A 15082-nucleotide genomic window follows, 5' to 3' on the forward strand; every position below is an offset into this window, starting at 1 on the left:
TAACACAATCTCTTCGCTAAATTTATCCGGCGATGTGAATAATGCTGAAATGCATTGAAATGTTAAAATAAAAACAAAAATTGTAAACAAATATCAGCTGTTGGAATTATAATTTAAATTTGAAATTTAGAATCAGATATTGCAGCAAAAAAGTATTTAGCCATTGTGAAATTTAAATTGAAATTAAATTAATATAACATTGGTGTGTGGATTAATTAAATAATAGAGTATTTAATAAGAAAGAAATTTTTTTTCCTGGTGATATGAGAGATCCACGGAATCATTTACGTTTCAAAAGAAAATGTTTGCGAAATTCTACAGACCCCTTCGCTATATCTGATGAGCGTTTGGTGTATCTTTTAAGTACGTTTTTATTTATAATGTTGACTATTAATTTTACCACCACACTACTAGTCTCAACGACTAGCTCGTACAACCACAAGTGTTTTATTGAAATATTTCGTTTTTCGAAATATTTATGTAAGTTTTTCATGGCGGAAATAACTCCGTACATGGTACCGAGAAGTCGATTAGATGGAATTTCGAGGGACATACGCGTACTTGTTGCTTTGCGCTTTTTTGCTTAAGGTAAGTTGATGTTTAACAATTGCAAGAAAGTGAATCCATTGTTTTAATTTATAGGATGTTATGAGTGTTCTGTGGGCCAAAGCTTTTTATTAAATGTTTCTCAGGCTGTTGTAAGTAGATGGTTAGGAAGGTTGCCAATATAATGAATCGTCATTTTGTAGTAAAATACATAAAATGGCCTAGAACACTTCAGGAATTATGCGCTTTAAAAGTAAAGTGAATCTTCGAAATCTTGTGTTAAAACACAATGTAGTTAATTAACTACATTTCGGTAATAATGGCTAGAGAGCCCCACTATTCGTGAAGACTTCGCGCACCATGATCCGACACAAATCTGTCATGAGCGAAATCTATATGCTCCATATGTTCCATATGCTGGACCAGCGCTTGTTTCTGCTCCTTGCTAATGCGTTTTGTCTTTAAGTCCACGAATTCCACCATAAATATCTGAAAATTAAATAAATAAAATATATTAAATAATATATGTGTAAATATGTATATAATTATTTATTTTGTTCACTGTGTCATTTGCCATTTATTTATTTTTGGTACAATTTCAAAAATTAAAAATGGAATATGAAAAATAAAATACATTGGTTTACATTTGCAGAATACCAAACACACTCCCTATATTACTGCCACAAAATTTTTGTAATATTGATAATTATTTTTTTTACATTTTAACTTTAAATGCAAGTTTATTTCTATCACAATAAATTAATTAATTAATTAATATGAATATTATACTAAATACGTACAAAATAATTACTCAATTTGTTTAAAATATAATATTTTCACTTTTAACGGCAGTAAAAACCTAACCGCCAAAAACAAACAAATTAGGTTTTTAAAATTAAAACGATTTTTATTTGCGATTGCCAATTTAGCAGAATACGAAATTTGGAAATCAGCTGTTTTTGAAAGTTGAGAAAATTAGCGATTAGAAATTAAACGTATCGAGTTAGCAGAATCGCAAAAGTCGGTAAAATGTAATTAAAGAATTTTATGGATGGAGTTTTAGCGATAGTGATTAGTGGAAACGGCCTGCTGTACTTTCATACCAGAGTGGTAATTGCAATTACATGCAACATATTCTTAATTCCTAACTTACATGCATATTCCTTTAAAAATTAATTTAATAATACCAACAAGAAGTTTCATATATACACACATACAGTGCTTTAAGCTGCAAAATGTCATAAAACATATATAAAGTTATTAAATATCTTTACATCAAGACTTATTATTCATTACATTTTCATACATATAATTATAAAGATTAGGGGACTAGCAAGAGTTTTAAATAAAAATTTATTAACATATTGTTTTGTCTAGTAAAGCAATCACAGAACCAACAAAAAATTTAAAAGAGACCAAACATCTAATTATATTTATTATTTTTCCATCTGGCAATCTGGCGATGTCAAGTCAAATTTTCGTTAAATTCGCAAACCAACTGTCGACAGTTTGTTTGTCACAGGACAACCAATAAACAGTTGTAGAAGTACATGCTGATTGCTGCGCGGTTAGTAACAAAAATAGCTTATAAGTGAGCGGACGGTAATGGTTTTGGTTCTGAGAAAATTGCGTAAATTAAAACAAACTTTATTTTGTTTGGTAATATTACATTGATTTTGTGTACCAGAGCCGTGCGCGGTATGCTAATTGTTAGTGGCAGTGGTTTACGTTTAAATAAACCAAGATCCTTATATACATATACATGTGTAGATTTTACCCAGCGGCCATAAATTATTTTAACGAAACCCATTTTATAATTTAGAGCATGGTAAGAAACAGAAACAAAAACGAATTTTTTTGTTGAAATTTACTGGAATATAACTTAAAATTAGTAGAAACCGTTTAAAATCTCAGAGTATGAGTTGGTGTACATATATTAAAACGAACTTTAGTATAGATTTATTTGTTAGAATTAAAACAATTTAAGAATATAAAATGGTTTAATATAATTTCGAATGCAATTGCTTTTATTTAGTGTATGTATGGAAACATACATATTTTAATATACATGGATCGCACCAATTCGATAATGGAAAACACGGCTGCAACAGTCATTTAGTTTTACTTATTATTAATCATTTAAGTTTTTACTATATTCAAATTAATATAAATAATGTGAGATTATTGATATTAATATAATAATATTATTATTAATCTAATATCATCATATAAATATAACAATATTTATATAATAAAGTTAATAGTAATAATAATATTAATTTTTATGATGCTTAAACTAGCTAAGAATTTTCTTTTGTTTTGTATGTGTTGCGATACAAAAACATTTTTATATCAATTTGAAATTATCACAATATTAATGAAATATATTTTTAAGAATATAAATCGTTTAAAGAAATATCGGTTCGCATAGAAAATACCTGTAAAAGCATTTCGTTAGTGGTCAAGAAAGATACAACACAATATCCTTGGCACTATTAAGGATCAAACTTATGAGTACGCGATTAACCAAAACTTAACTTAACAAAAACGGAATAGAACCGTATATATCGGTTTCTTGCACTTTTTGCAGTTATTAATGTTGCTAGTATTTAACTTATGGTGAACTGTAACGAAAAAATACATAAACTAAATAAATCATTTATTATATATTCTTAAGTGTACTACACATAACAGATCTTTTGTATTTACTTCCATAATAACTTATTTCTTCTCGAATCCAAAACAGGTAAACAGATATACTTATTAAAAAATAGATGATTTTGTGCCACATTACTTTTAAAAAATTTAAAAATATAAAATTTAGGGCCATTTTTTAAGTAATTTAACAGATTTTTCGTTCTGCACAATTATCAGTCCAGTTAACTATTGAAGTATTTCAGAAAACAAATTCCTGGAGACCAAAGTTAAGTAGTAATAGAGGGAGCTTCATTGTTTCTTACTTTCCTAAGTTTCCACAATGATGCTGGGAAGCAATGCACAACATAGATTATTGAATATATATTGAATTTTTTCGTTATTTTATATTTCGCATATAATATATTAAAAGTAAGATATATATTCCTAATAAGTAAGAGGTTTAAGTTTAAATGTAGCTGGATGAACTATTAAAATTATAACAAACATATTTTGTGTCAATAGACGACATTGACGACCTAAGCTGTGGTTGTATTTTAGACTATTTTTTATTTGCAAGAGAGTCTAATAAATCTGTTTAAATTTCATCGAAATCAAGTTAATTTCTTTTCTTCTAATTATATTTCATTTTTAATTATAGTTGCAACTAAAAAATGTGTGATACATAAGATTGATATGATATTTATGGGCCAAATGTTGCTAGAAATTATATGTGTTATTTCAACTGGAATTGGGTATTGCCTTTATAAAGCGCATGGATATACAGGAGCTAAAAAGTAAGGACTAAGGTAAGCGGAATACATCCAAATAATATTCTTTATTATGATCTTGTTCTTATAACTCTTACTTTTAATTTAGATTAATACTAGAAGAAACTATTGATTATGATTGAAGCGATTTTGAAATACTGTTGATTGTTTATGAACAAAGGTGCATTCACATTAATATAGGTGCGTAATAGTTTTGTATTGTTAACCTTAGAAACTTAAATTATTAAAAAATAATTTAGTGACAGCCTAACTAAAATTTGATTAACAAATGTTTTGTTATTTCAGAATCAGTGGCAATCAATATACAAATACAAATAAACACTAGTGTGCAAATTATTAATATTATGGATGGAATTTAACACCAATTGATGAATAAAAAGGTAAAGAATTAATGAATATATAACATATTTATATATTATATTATATATTATTATATATTATTATTATATATTATTCCGAATTGAGGAAAAAAACATATCTTTTGTTTATATATTGGCCTCATTTCTGCAAGACTAACTAGCTGATTAGGTCTTTCGTAATACCTATGTGTATGTGGTCAAAATTCGAAGTCATGACTTATGTAGCCCTTATTAAATATATTTAGGTATTAATATTTTTTTTTTATTTTATGTAAATTAAAAAAGAATTAAGTGAAAGCGGTGCGAACAAAATTATATTTAAAAACAATTATGCATTAATAAACATAAACTTGTTAACAACTAAAAACTTTAGGAAATCAATATGCTTTGTACTTACACTTTCTTTATATATATTCAATTTAAAAATCTGTATTTTTCGAATATATTTTTTCAATAATTTAAATTTAATAATTAATATTAATTTAATAATTTTAAATTTGTGAATATTTTAAATTTTGTTCCTATTTTTTCCTACACACAATTTTAAAGGATGATTGGAATTTACGGTACAGTTTCAAATGAAATTTTTCAACAGACCGTTTATTGCGTATCGCATTAGTAACATTAATTTCTGCATTCTATTAGATGATTAGAAACTTGATATCTAGTCTGATGGATCAAGAGAGTAGGGTTCCTTCACATACACATTAAAGACGTGTTTTTGTCGCACGTCGAAACGTCAAAATGTAGCTATTATAAAGTAATATAATATAATGACTTAATTAAATTCATTTTTCTTTTTCTGATTAAAAATACCACCTTAACATAATTGAAAAATATAAGTATATTGAAAAAGACTCTCATAATGATAATTTTATTTCCTTTCAGCTATGTTTGATGCGAATAAGCAAAAAAAAATCTAAAAAAAATGTATTAAATCAGCCTTGGCTGTTAACCGGATGGAAAATTTTAGGTTTAAACGAGCAAAAGCTTTTACATATAAAGAATTGCTTTCAATGGGCTGTGCGTCGTTACTCGGATTAATTTCTCTACGTTAATCGTATATGGTATTATCTGATATAAAAAATGTGAGCGCAAATTTGTTTAAATTTGACTGAACTAAAATATATTTCCGAAGAATTTATTGCGCACGTATTTAGTCGAAGACTACGAGTTTAATTTTGATACTTAATATCAGTTGTAAGTCTCTTTGCAAATAATTGATTTAATTATTTCAATTCAATTTTAATAAGTTTTAATAATTAATTTATAATGATTAGATTATATTTATAAAATATTTTAGCATTTTAAACTATTTTATATTTTGTTATGTAGAGTGAAAACATAAAGAACCCTTGTTTTTGTTGCTAATTATCAAGAATCGACAAGCCATAATTTACTCCTTAAAAACAATCGAATTGCACGCAATGAACGCTTGTTGTCTGGTCGCTTGTAGTTCTAAGCGCCTGTTATCAGCGCTGGCAAAAGTTCAAAAATAAAAATACGTGATTTTATCTGTGCCGACAGTTCCATATATGAATTCTTACTAATGTGCAACTGCCGGCATATATTAACTTTACCTGAATTTTTAGGTTAACTTGTGTTCGATTTTTATACTTAGCTATATTGTAAAATATTTTTATAGCTCTGTCTTTGACAAACTTCAGTTCATTTAGCAATTATTTTCTTTAATGCTTTATTCTGGAATGTTTGGAGTCTGTTCATATTGCTGCCCTGATTTGTTTATATATTACAATATAATTATTTATGTGGATATTCCTTGAAAATGTTAATGGACTATGGGATTGAAGTTCTAAGCCCCATTCCAAACTTTTCTGATTTATATGAGAAATCCACTTAAAGTTTTTATCAAATTGTAATCCTAAATATTCTTTCTCTTTTCTCTTAATTCGTTGTCTAACATTAGGTACTGCATAACCATTTGCCTGGAAATTGTTTTCCTTTTTAGGTTTTTTTGGACTGCGTGTTAGATTTTTTTTCTAATGAATTCGTTTGAGTATTGCGTTTTGATATTTCCTCATTTTGTTTTCTGAGTTCGCCTATTAGCTTGAGCATTTCCCTATTTTCTTGTTCCAAACTCATTACAGTTACCAGAGTATCATAGTCTACTGCTTGCTCTTTGCTGACACATTTCCCTTCTATATCACTCATGTTGTTGTTTTCGTTATCACTTATAGCGTAGTTTTCGTTATCGCTCATTTTATTAATTAAAAAATTTTATTTATTATTTACTTATATATATTTTTTTCACTAAGTGCTCTTAAATTAAGTTTATATCTCTTTTACTAAGAATTCTTGAGTCTCTGCCTCAATTCTTATCAACGATTTACGCACTTTTTCCTGCTTGCCTTTGGCAATTTTCGAAGTTATTTCCGTGGATTATCTTCTTATTGTTCTTTTCTTGTTGAAAAAACCTTCTTTTTCAGGTTTTTTTTGTTAAAACCTTCTTCCTTATACATCTTCTCTCTTTTCCAGGTAGCACTACACTTTCACTGTAGTTATGATATACGTTTTTTCTTCAAAATTAAAAAAAAAGTTCTTGTTAAAAAATTATTTTACAATTTAAAATTCTTGACTTATTTTATATCAGAATGACTATCCAGTTAAATCAGCTATCTATAGTTATTTAATTTATTAATTTTTAAAATATTTACATTTAAATTCAAGTCGTTAATATAGTCTGTAAGCTCTTGAACTTCGTACGAAGGGAACAGTTTATTTATAAATCAAGTGTAAGGTTTCTCTCTTACAGATGTGAACGTACACAAATTAAATTTTTTACTTATAAGCAGTCTTTAATCGTACCGGTATTGATATGAATCACGTTTTTATTGACTATATTAACGTTAAATTTTTTATGTCCTAAAAATTGGTATAATATATTAATATTAATAATCTCTCTTTAAGGAGCTTTGTATATAATAAATACCATATAGTATGAGTATTTTTACGATTACCCATGACAGCTGGTTTTAACGCCTTGGGTGCGACATTCTGCTTCCCAGTAGCCCGTACTGCATTTTTCTGCTAGCCATTAGATAATTAAACCATTTTAAGAGTAGAAAATTGCTGCTCAATGTAGGTGGGATGACTGTCGTTGTCACCACAGTTGGTCAAATTTTCGCTATGGGAATTACCACAATCGCTTATCGCGCATCAATTATGCAGTCTGTTGTTATCAGTGGCATGGCTGTTGACTACGTAGTTGTTGGATGGAATACCATACTCACCCACCATCGTGTCTTTGGTGCTAGCCATTTGGTCGGTGGCTACTGGTCTGAGTTGCCACCTGGATGAGCATTATGATTGCTGATAGCGTTTGCTTCTTTATACTTAAGCATGGCATGTAGAATCGCCATGTAGTTGCTGATTTCTGATTGCAACTGCTCGATCATTTTTTGCATTTAGTGAAATTTGGTTTCGTAGCCATCTTTAGTATCAGTGTTTGCTAAGTCGCTCATCTGCTTCTTCCTCCTCTTCTTATTTCTTACAACTTCTATCATTTTGCCAGAGGCCACTTTATTCTCATTTCTTGTTCCAGATGCAGCAGTATAATGCACTTTCAACACCTCATCTTCTATAGACAGTTATAGACTGCTGTGCATGTAGTGGTAAATTAGATTGTGCAATCACTATTGCACTGGATATATTTTAGTTTTGCATTCTATTGTATAATGATGTCATTTTTTTTCCTCATCCATAAAATACAAAAAGTTATTCACTCGTATCATCAACATATGCGACTAAAACGCTCAGATCAGTACCTGCTGGATGTACTTTAATATTATCAAAACATAGCTCTGATAAATTGCTTCAACGACTGGTTGCGCTCCTCTGCCGAGACAGAGTAGCCTCGATGGTGACACAGTTGAAGTGTCGCAATGCGTAGCCGCCACAGCTTCGATATTACATCATCATTGTCCTCCTCCAAAACGACGTTAAATTCTGCTCACGTACCAGAAATTATTGTTACCGCTTGTAGTTGTGAAATAATTAAATTCAACAAATAAAATTATGTTAATTATAACCACTAGAAATTGAATTTTATCCTATGTCCACTAGTATTTTTGTATACAGCGGTGATTTATGTTAGTACTTACTTTTTAGCTTTTACTTTATTAGAATTCATAGGTTAAAATGTTCTTCGCTATTCGATACACGCTTAATAGAATTTGCGCGCAGACTTTTGCTTTATACAATATTAATAATATTGAAATTCAAAATTATGATTATGAAAATGTAAAATTTATTAGCATTACACTTGTATAATTTCTAAAATAGATTCTTTACTATTAAAGTAATTTTTAGAATTTATAAAATTTTTATAAATTTGTTTTTCTAAAAACACAAAAAATTATATTCCGCACTCAATAATAAACGAATGCTTCAAATGACGCTTCGAACGCTCAACTCGAATCATCATCGAATTCGTATTGTTAGTTTAGTTTGTTAGAATTATAATTTTGGTTTATTGATGATATTTCATATTTACAAGGTTTTCTTAAAGCTAGAAATTACAATAATAAGTATTATATACAGCAGGTTTTTAACAAGCAATTGTGTATTTTCCTAAGAGTATCTTACGGTATGACAATAGACTTATTATAAAATAATAGATAAATTTGCAAATTATATTAACAACAGAAGTTTCTAAAAAAAAGATCAAAAAAAGGAAATTAAACTAACTAACTACTACCTTAGTGCTAGCTTAACACTATCCTATACTAGCTTAAACTACTATATACAATATATACAACAGAGTTTTACAATTTATGTACAGAGTTATTCAAATTTTTATGTGATTATGTTATAATACAAATTGCGCTGTAGAGTACACTGGACCGGCTAGATCGTTTTTGATATATCTTCTGTGATAGTATATTTTCATAAAGCAAGTTGTTGGCGTTAAGGTTGCCCAGATGCAACGGCGATAGATACCTATCTGATGTCGGGTGCCTTTGAAAGGTAATTATGGAGAATTATGGATTCCTGTGGCACTCCTTCACCGATTGTTTTTAATGAAGAGCTATTGTCTAAGTGCCTGACATGCAATTTCTTATTGGTAAAATAGTCAACAATTACAGAGCACATATGTCTATCAATTCCCAATTTAACCTATTTGTATGCAATACCCTCTATCAATGCAGTGTCAAATGCTTCTTCAAAGTCTAGGGACACTGCTATGGTGAACCATTTCCTGTCCAGTTTGCTTGTGATCGAATCGGCTGGCAAGGAAAGAGCATGCGAAGTAGAGAGCTATCGCTTAAAACCAAAGTGAAAGTCTTTGAGGACATTATTTATGAACAATTTAACATTTAGGTCCTCAAATAGTAACCTTTCATATAGTTTGCTGATGTTGGATAATAGAGATATTGGCATATAGCTGCTTATGTGCGCGGGGTCCTTTAGTTAGCAGTGGTACAACCCTGGCTACTTTCTAGGAATCTGGAAAGTAGTCCAGGTTGTACATCTGATTAAATAGATCGGCAAGGCCCTTTCACAGTTGCTTACTGATCTTCTTCAGTATAAAGTTGGTAATGTTGTCGGGACCATGGTTCTTTTTATTGTTTAGGGATTTGATTTTTGCCCCTACATCTTTTGCAGTAATATAGGAGAGTGTCCTACGAGCAACAGGGTCTCTGACAAACCTCCCATCTGCCGGTATGTCAATATTAAATTGGGTAAGAATTGCAGAGTTTCTAAATGAGTTCACTTCTTTTGCCTGTGCACCAAACCTCCTAGCTCCTTATTGTCATAGTGTGCCTGCTCAAAGCAGTCAGCTAACGCATTCATCTTATCTGCATTGCGCGTGAGTGTATTGGAATATCTATAAATTCATTTTCAGACTTTTGAAACTATTATTCCAGCGCGTTTTGATCCAGCTCGATCCACCTGATGTGGTTGGTGATGATTATATCGAAATTACGTAAGATAGCTTTCAAAGTGTTTCTCCTAGCTGGATCAATACACCTCCTTATAGTTCTCCTGAGTCTCCTTTTCTCCTCAACAAATTTTATGACATACTGCGATAGGTTTAGTAGACCTCTGTTTCTGAAAACAGCATTAGCGAATACGAGGTTAATTCCATTAATGCAATTGTCAACTTCATTGCAAGATACTACTCTGTCTGCTGGTGGAATGAAGGGTGTAATATGTCCACTCCTTCGGGTGGGCAAAGCGATAGCAGTTCGACAGCCAAATGATCTGAATTGCAATTTAGGGTTCGAAGTTTATTTTCTAATGTACTATGAAAGATAAGAGATATTTAGCGTCTATGTTTAAGTCTCTATGTTTACCGTCTAGGTCTCCTGCTAGTACTACGTGGTCAGTGCCTATACTGGTGAGAAGTTGGTATATATCATTCTTAGTTACGGTAACAATAGATTTTGTGTACAACACCGCAAAGCTATTATTAAAGGGGTTCTGAAGCACCAAATAGCTGATGCTTTCTTTCACCAAAATGGCAGTGCCGACTACTCTCCTATTAGATTTGTCGGTGCCAAGGGAAGTACCAAGGAGTTTAGTTTCAGCTACCAAGGGCACGTCTGGTTTGTATTTTTGCAGGAAAAGGTTGAATAGATGTCTCTTCCTATGAGAAACTAGGAAGTTTACGTTGATAAATATTTACGAATTATTAATGCACCACAAACTCTTTAATATAAGACTGCCTATCTAGCTAAATCAGCCATTTGTAGTTATTAAGTTTGGTAATTTTTAAGATATTTAAGTACTTGAACTTCGTACGAAGGTGACAATTTAATAATAATTAACGTGTAAGGTTTCTTACTTACTGGTGTAAATGTATAAAAGTTAAATTTTCTGCTTACTAGCATGGATTTTACATTATTGTGATCTTCTATCGGTACGGTATTAATATAGGTCACGTTCTTATTGACTATAACATTATAAAGTATGGGGCCCAGCAGTGATTTCTGAGGCACACTATAATATTCAGTAATTTACTATTTGGATGTATTAAGATTTCCGCTAAGAGAGCAGAATATCCAACTAAAAAGAATTCTCGCTAAGAGAGCAAGATATTCTTGTTTTTAGCAATTTTCGCTTAAGGAGCAAAATATTGCTATCAGTCAAATTCAATAGTTAGATTTCAACTGATAACTTTTATTGAAATTTCTTCTGTTTATATACATCTTTTTAGGACTTTTAGGTCCCGTTATAATGGAATAATTTTACTTAATAATTTTACTTATCTGTTAAAAAAATCATGAATTCTGAAAAGGTACACGCAATGGGAAAAACATGTCTGTTCAAACGTATAAACAATCGAAGTTATTATTTTATGTACGATAAATACTATTTTGTTAGTAAAGTCAGCAATCAAACAAATAGCGAACATGTTGTATTTTGCTTGGACAAAATCATATAGAAAAAACTCTAATATTAAAGCAAATGCACACATAGCTTCTACTTCATCCGTATGTAAGATTCTTTGAACATTTTTTCTACTCTTCTTTTTATTGCACACTTACTAAATATATATATGCATGGGTAGATGAATATTTTTTCAGTAATTTGATATTAAAGAAAATTCACTGAGATTTAGCAATTTGTATTTTGTAGTAAAACTTTAACCGCACGTAGAAATGCACGTTTTCACTGCACGAATAGTACAATACGACTCGAATACGAGAAGAGCGCATCCTATTTATAAGCAAAAGTGTAAATGCACGGAAGAAGAGAAGAGCGCATCCTATCAAAAACTAAAATGTAAGTGAACGGAGTGCGGAGAAAAGCGCATCCTATTAAAATTTAAGTGTAAGTGAACGCCAAACTTTCCAAACTATTTATAAACCAAACGAGGCGTAGTGTAGAGCGCACTTTTCCCCGAAGTTCCCCGCTGACTGCCGTAATGTTGAGGATACCTGTGGGTTCCTCACCCCCTCCAACCTCACTGACATGTTCTTGAGCAAGACGCCCAAAAAGTCAGCCAGCACTGACAGTGTGTCATTTGCGCCATGCGGCGTTTCTCACCTTTATTTTTTAAAAAATGCGCCATACTTTTCAATCATGCGTACAATTCTGGCTTCTTCCCCCAACCATGGAAGAAAGCCATTGTCTGCCCCATTGCCAAGAGTGGCAAACCCAAATCCAATTCAGGCAACTATCGCCCCATCTCTTTTTTAAACTCCGTCAGCAAACTCTATGAAACATTTATAGTCAACAAGCTGAAGCCCTTCTCCTCCGAGAACAAGTTTCCCCCCCCCCCCTTTTCAGTATGGTTTTAGAAACCAAACATCCACCGTCCTGCCCTACATCACCTCCAAAATGAGGTTTGTATTAGCCTGTTTAACAAGCAGCCCACTGTTGCAGTCAGTCTTGACATCGAAAAAGCCTTCGACACTGTTTGGTTCGAGTGTCTGATTCATAAGATGCGTCAGTTCGGCTTTCCTCATACACTGTGCTGCGTTGTTTACAATTTCCTCTCTGACACGTCCTTTCAAGTTAGAGTCGTTTCCGCTCTTTCCCGCGACTTTCCTATTGCCGCCGGTGTCCTTCAGGGTTCGGTACTTGGCCCCCTCCTCTTCAACCTGTTTACAGCTGACATTCCCATTCCTCAGACCCTCGTCAAGCAAATTTGCTTTGCTGACGACTGTCTTATTTTCATGCGGTCGGCTAACCCCTCCCGCATCTCCAATGAGCTTAATGCTCACCTCAAGTTCCGCCTTAAGTATTAGACTCAATGGAAGATTAAACTTAACCCCGATAAGATTTCATCAACTGCTCTTTTAGATCTCAAAAGAGATCACTCCGGTGGTTTTGACTCCTCTTTCATCAAGCTTAAGCTTGATAACAAACCCATTCAGCTTGTGTCCACGCTTAAATATCTCGGTGTTGTTCTGTCCTCTAGGCACAATTTCATACCTCATGTTGACTACGCCATCCGCAATGCGCGGTTTAGGCACACTCAATAATGCCCTTCGCAGGCACAATCAACTTAACTGTAAAGTTAATCTGCTCTGTTACAAACAGCTCATTCGCCCCTTACTAACGTACGCTTTCACTATTTGGTCTGCAATCTCCTAGTGCTCGAACTGTGGTGGAGATCACTCAGCTAATTATAGACGTTGCCCATACGCCCCGCGTAACATCCATAAAAAAAAAGTTTCCATACCTAAACCAACTATTTCGCCAATAAATCCTTCAGCTACAAAATCAACAGTTTCGTATGCCGATATGGCAACGTCCAGCAGCATCCCACAGTTACTCTCTACCAACGCACATCTACCAGCCCCCCAAATGGAGAAATTGTTGGATAATATTCAGACGTAGCTCAACACCATGATGAAAAGTCTGATGCAGACCATGATTCAAAGGCTACTTCTAACTCTCTCCGTAAAATGAGCATACCACAAAGCAATTTAAAAATAGTCAGTTTGAATGCAAATTCTATCACCAATAAAAAACACAAAGTTATCCAATTTTTACACGACCTAGATATAGACGTTATGATGATATAAGAAACATTCCTAAAGCCATTGATAAAGCTGAAAATCCCCAACTTCGATATCCACAGAACCGACAAGGTGTCCAGAAAGGGAGGTGGTACGGCTGTTCTGGTCAAGAAATCCATCAAACACCACTCTATATCATGCAACCCGCTTACCCTTGAAGCTACTTTAGTGTCAGTGGAAAGCTCTATAGGCAACATTAATTTTACTACAGTTTACAGAATATCGAATTCTCAAGACTACTTACCAGACCTTGCAGCTCTATTCAATATCAATAACAATTCAATTACGTTTTTGGCTGTTGACCTGAATGCCCATCACCGAAACTGGGGTAATATCAGCACAAATAGGGCCGGCACGGTACTAGACCAGTTTGCCATAGACCACATGCTCCAATGAGCAAACACACTATAGCAATGGTGCCAGTCATAGTTTAGACTTGGGCATGTCAAATAACCTGCAACATAACATTCTTATAGAAGTCTTGGACGAGCTGGACTCGGACCACAAGCCAGTTTTGTTTATCATCGAAAATTGCCAAAGGAACTTCTTGTCTTTTACATATATCACTACAGACTGGGTCGCTTTTAAAGACATGGTGGACGTTTCAGGAGTTAATAACCACCCTGAAACCCCTAATGATTTAGACGACAGCATCCGAAATCTCACCCACTAAATCACGGTGGCTCTTGAGAACAGCTCCATCTCCAAAAACAGAAAGCCTAGCTACTACTATAACTTACCGCTACACATAAAACATATAATCAGACGCCGCAAGAGAATCCGGAAATTCGCACAAACAACCGGCGAACCGAGTAGCAAGAAAGAGGCCTGTCACCTGACCAACGAGATCCGTAAAAGGATCAACCTATTCAGAAACGAATGTTGGGGCAACATCCTGTCAGAACTAGAAACAAGGGATAAAGCATATTGGACTGTGAACAAATATTTCAGACTTAAACGCCAACCCGTAGTTCCCCCTATTCACGGAAGGAAGGGCATGGCACACACAGATATAGAAAAAGCTGAAGCTTTTGCGAACAACCTGGAATTTCAATTCCAGCCCAATGATGATGGCAATTACGATTCGGAAGAAGATCATATTATTAAGAAAGCCAGAAATTTTCGTGCCTAAGCACCAGTGATGAAATTGCCGAAATCATTTGTGAACTGAAGGTTCGTGCGGCACTAGGCCTCGATAATATCAACAAAAAATGTATTATCCGTAACTTACCAGTGGAAGCTATCCACATGCCATAGT

The 15082-nt window shown here is 32.8% G+C and overlaps 1 long non-coding RNA gene across 1 annotated transcript; it reads left to right on the plus strand.

Moving 5' to 3' along the window:
- The first annotated feature begins 2050 nt into the window (after window positions 1–2050).
- LOC119682152 lies at window positions 2051–5539 on the plus strand. The gene is made up of 5 exons (XR_005252566.1): window positions 2051–2374; window positions 3842–3989; window positions 4060–4151; window positions 4257–4351; window positions 5219–5539. It is a non-coding gene; the product is annotated as an uncharacterized LOC119682152 (long non-coding RNA).
- Window positions 5540–15082: the final 9543 nt, after the last annotated feature.

The sequence above is a fragment of the Teleopsis dalmanni genome, chromosome 2 (genome assembly GCF_002237135.1).
Source record: "Teleopsis dalmanni isolate 2A chromosome 2, ASM223713v2, whole genome shotgun sequence".
NCBI classification, from domain to species: Eukaryota; Metazoa; Arthropoda; class Insecta; order Diptera; family Diopsidae; genus Teleopsis; species Teleopsis dalmanni.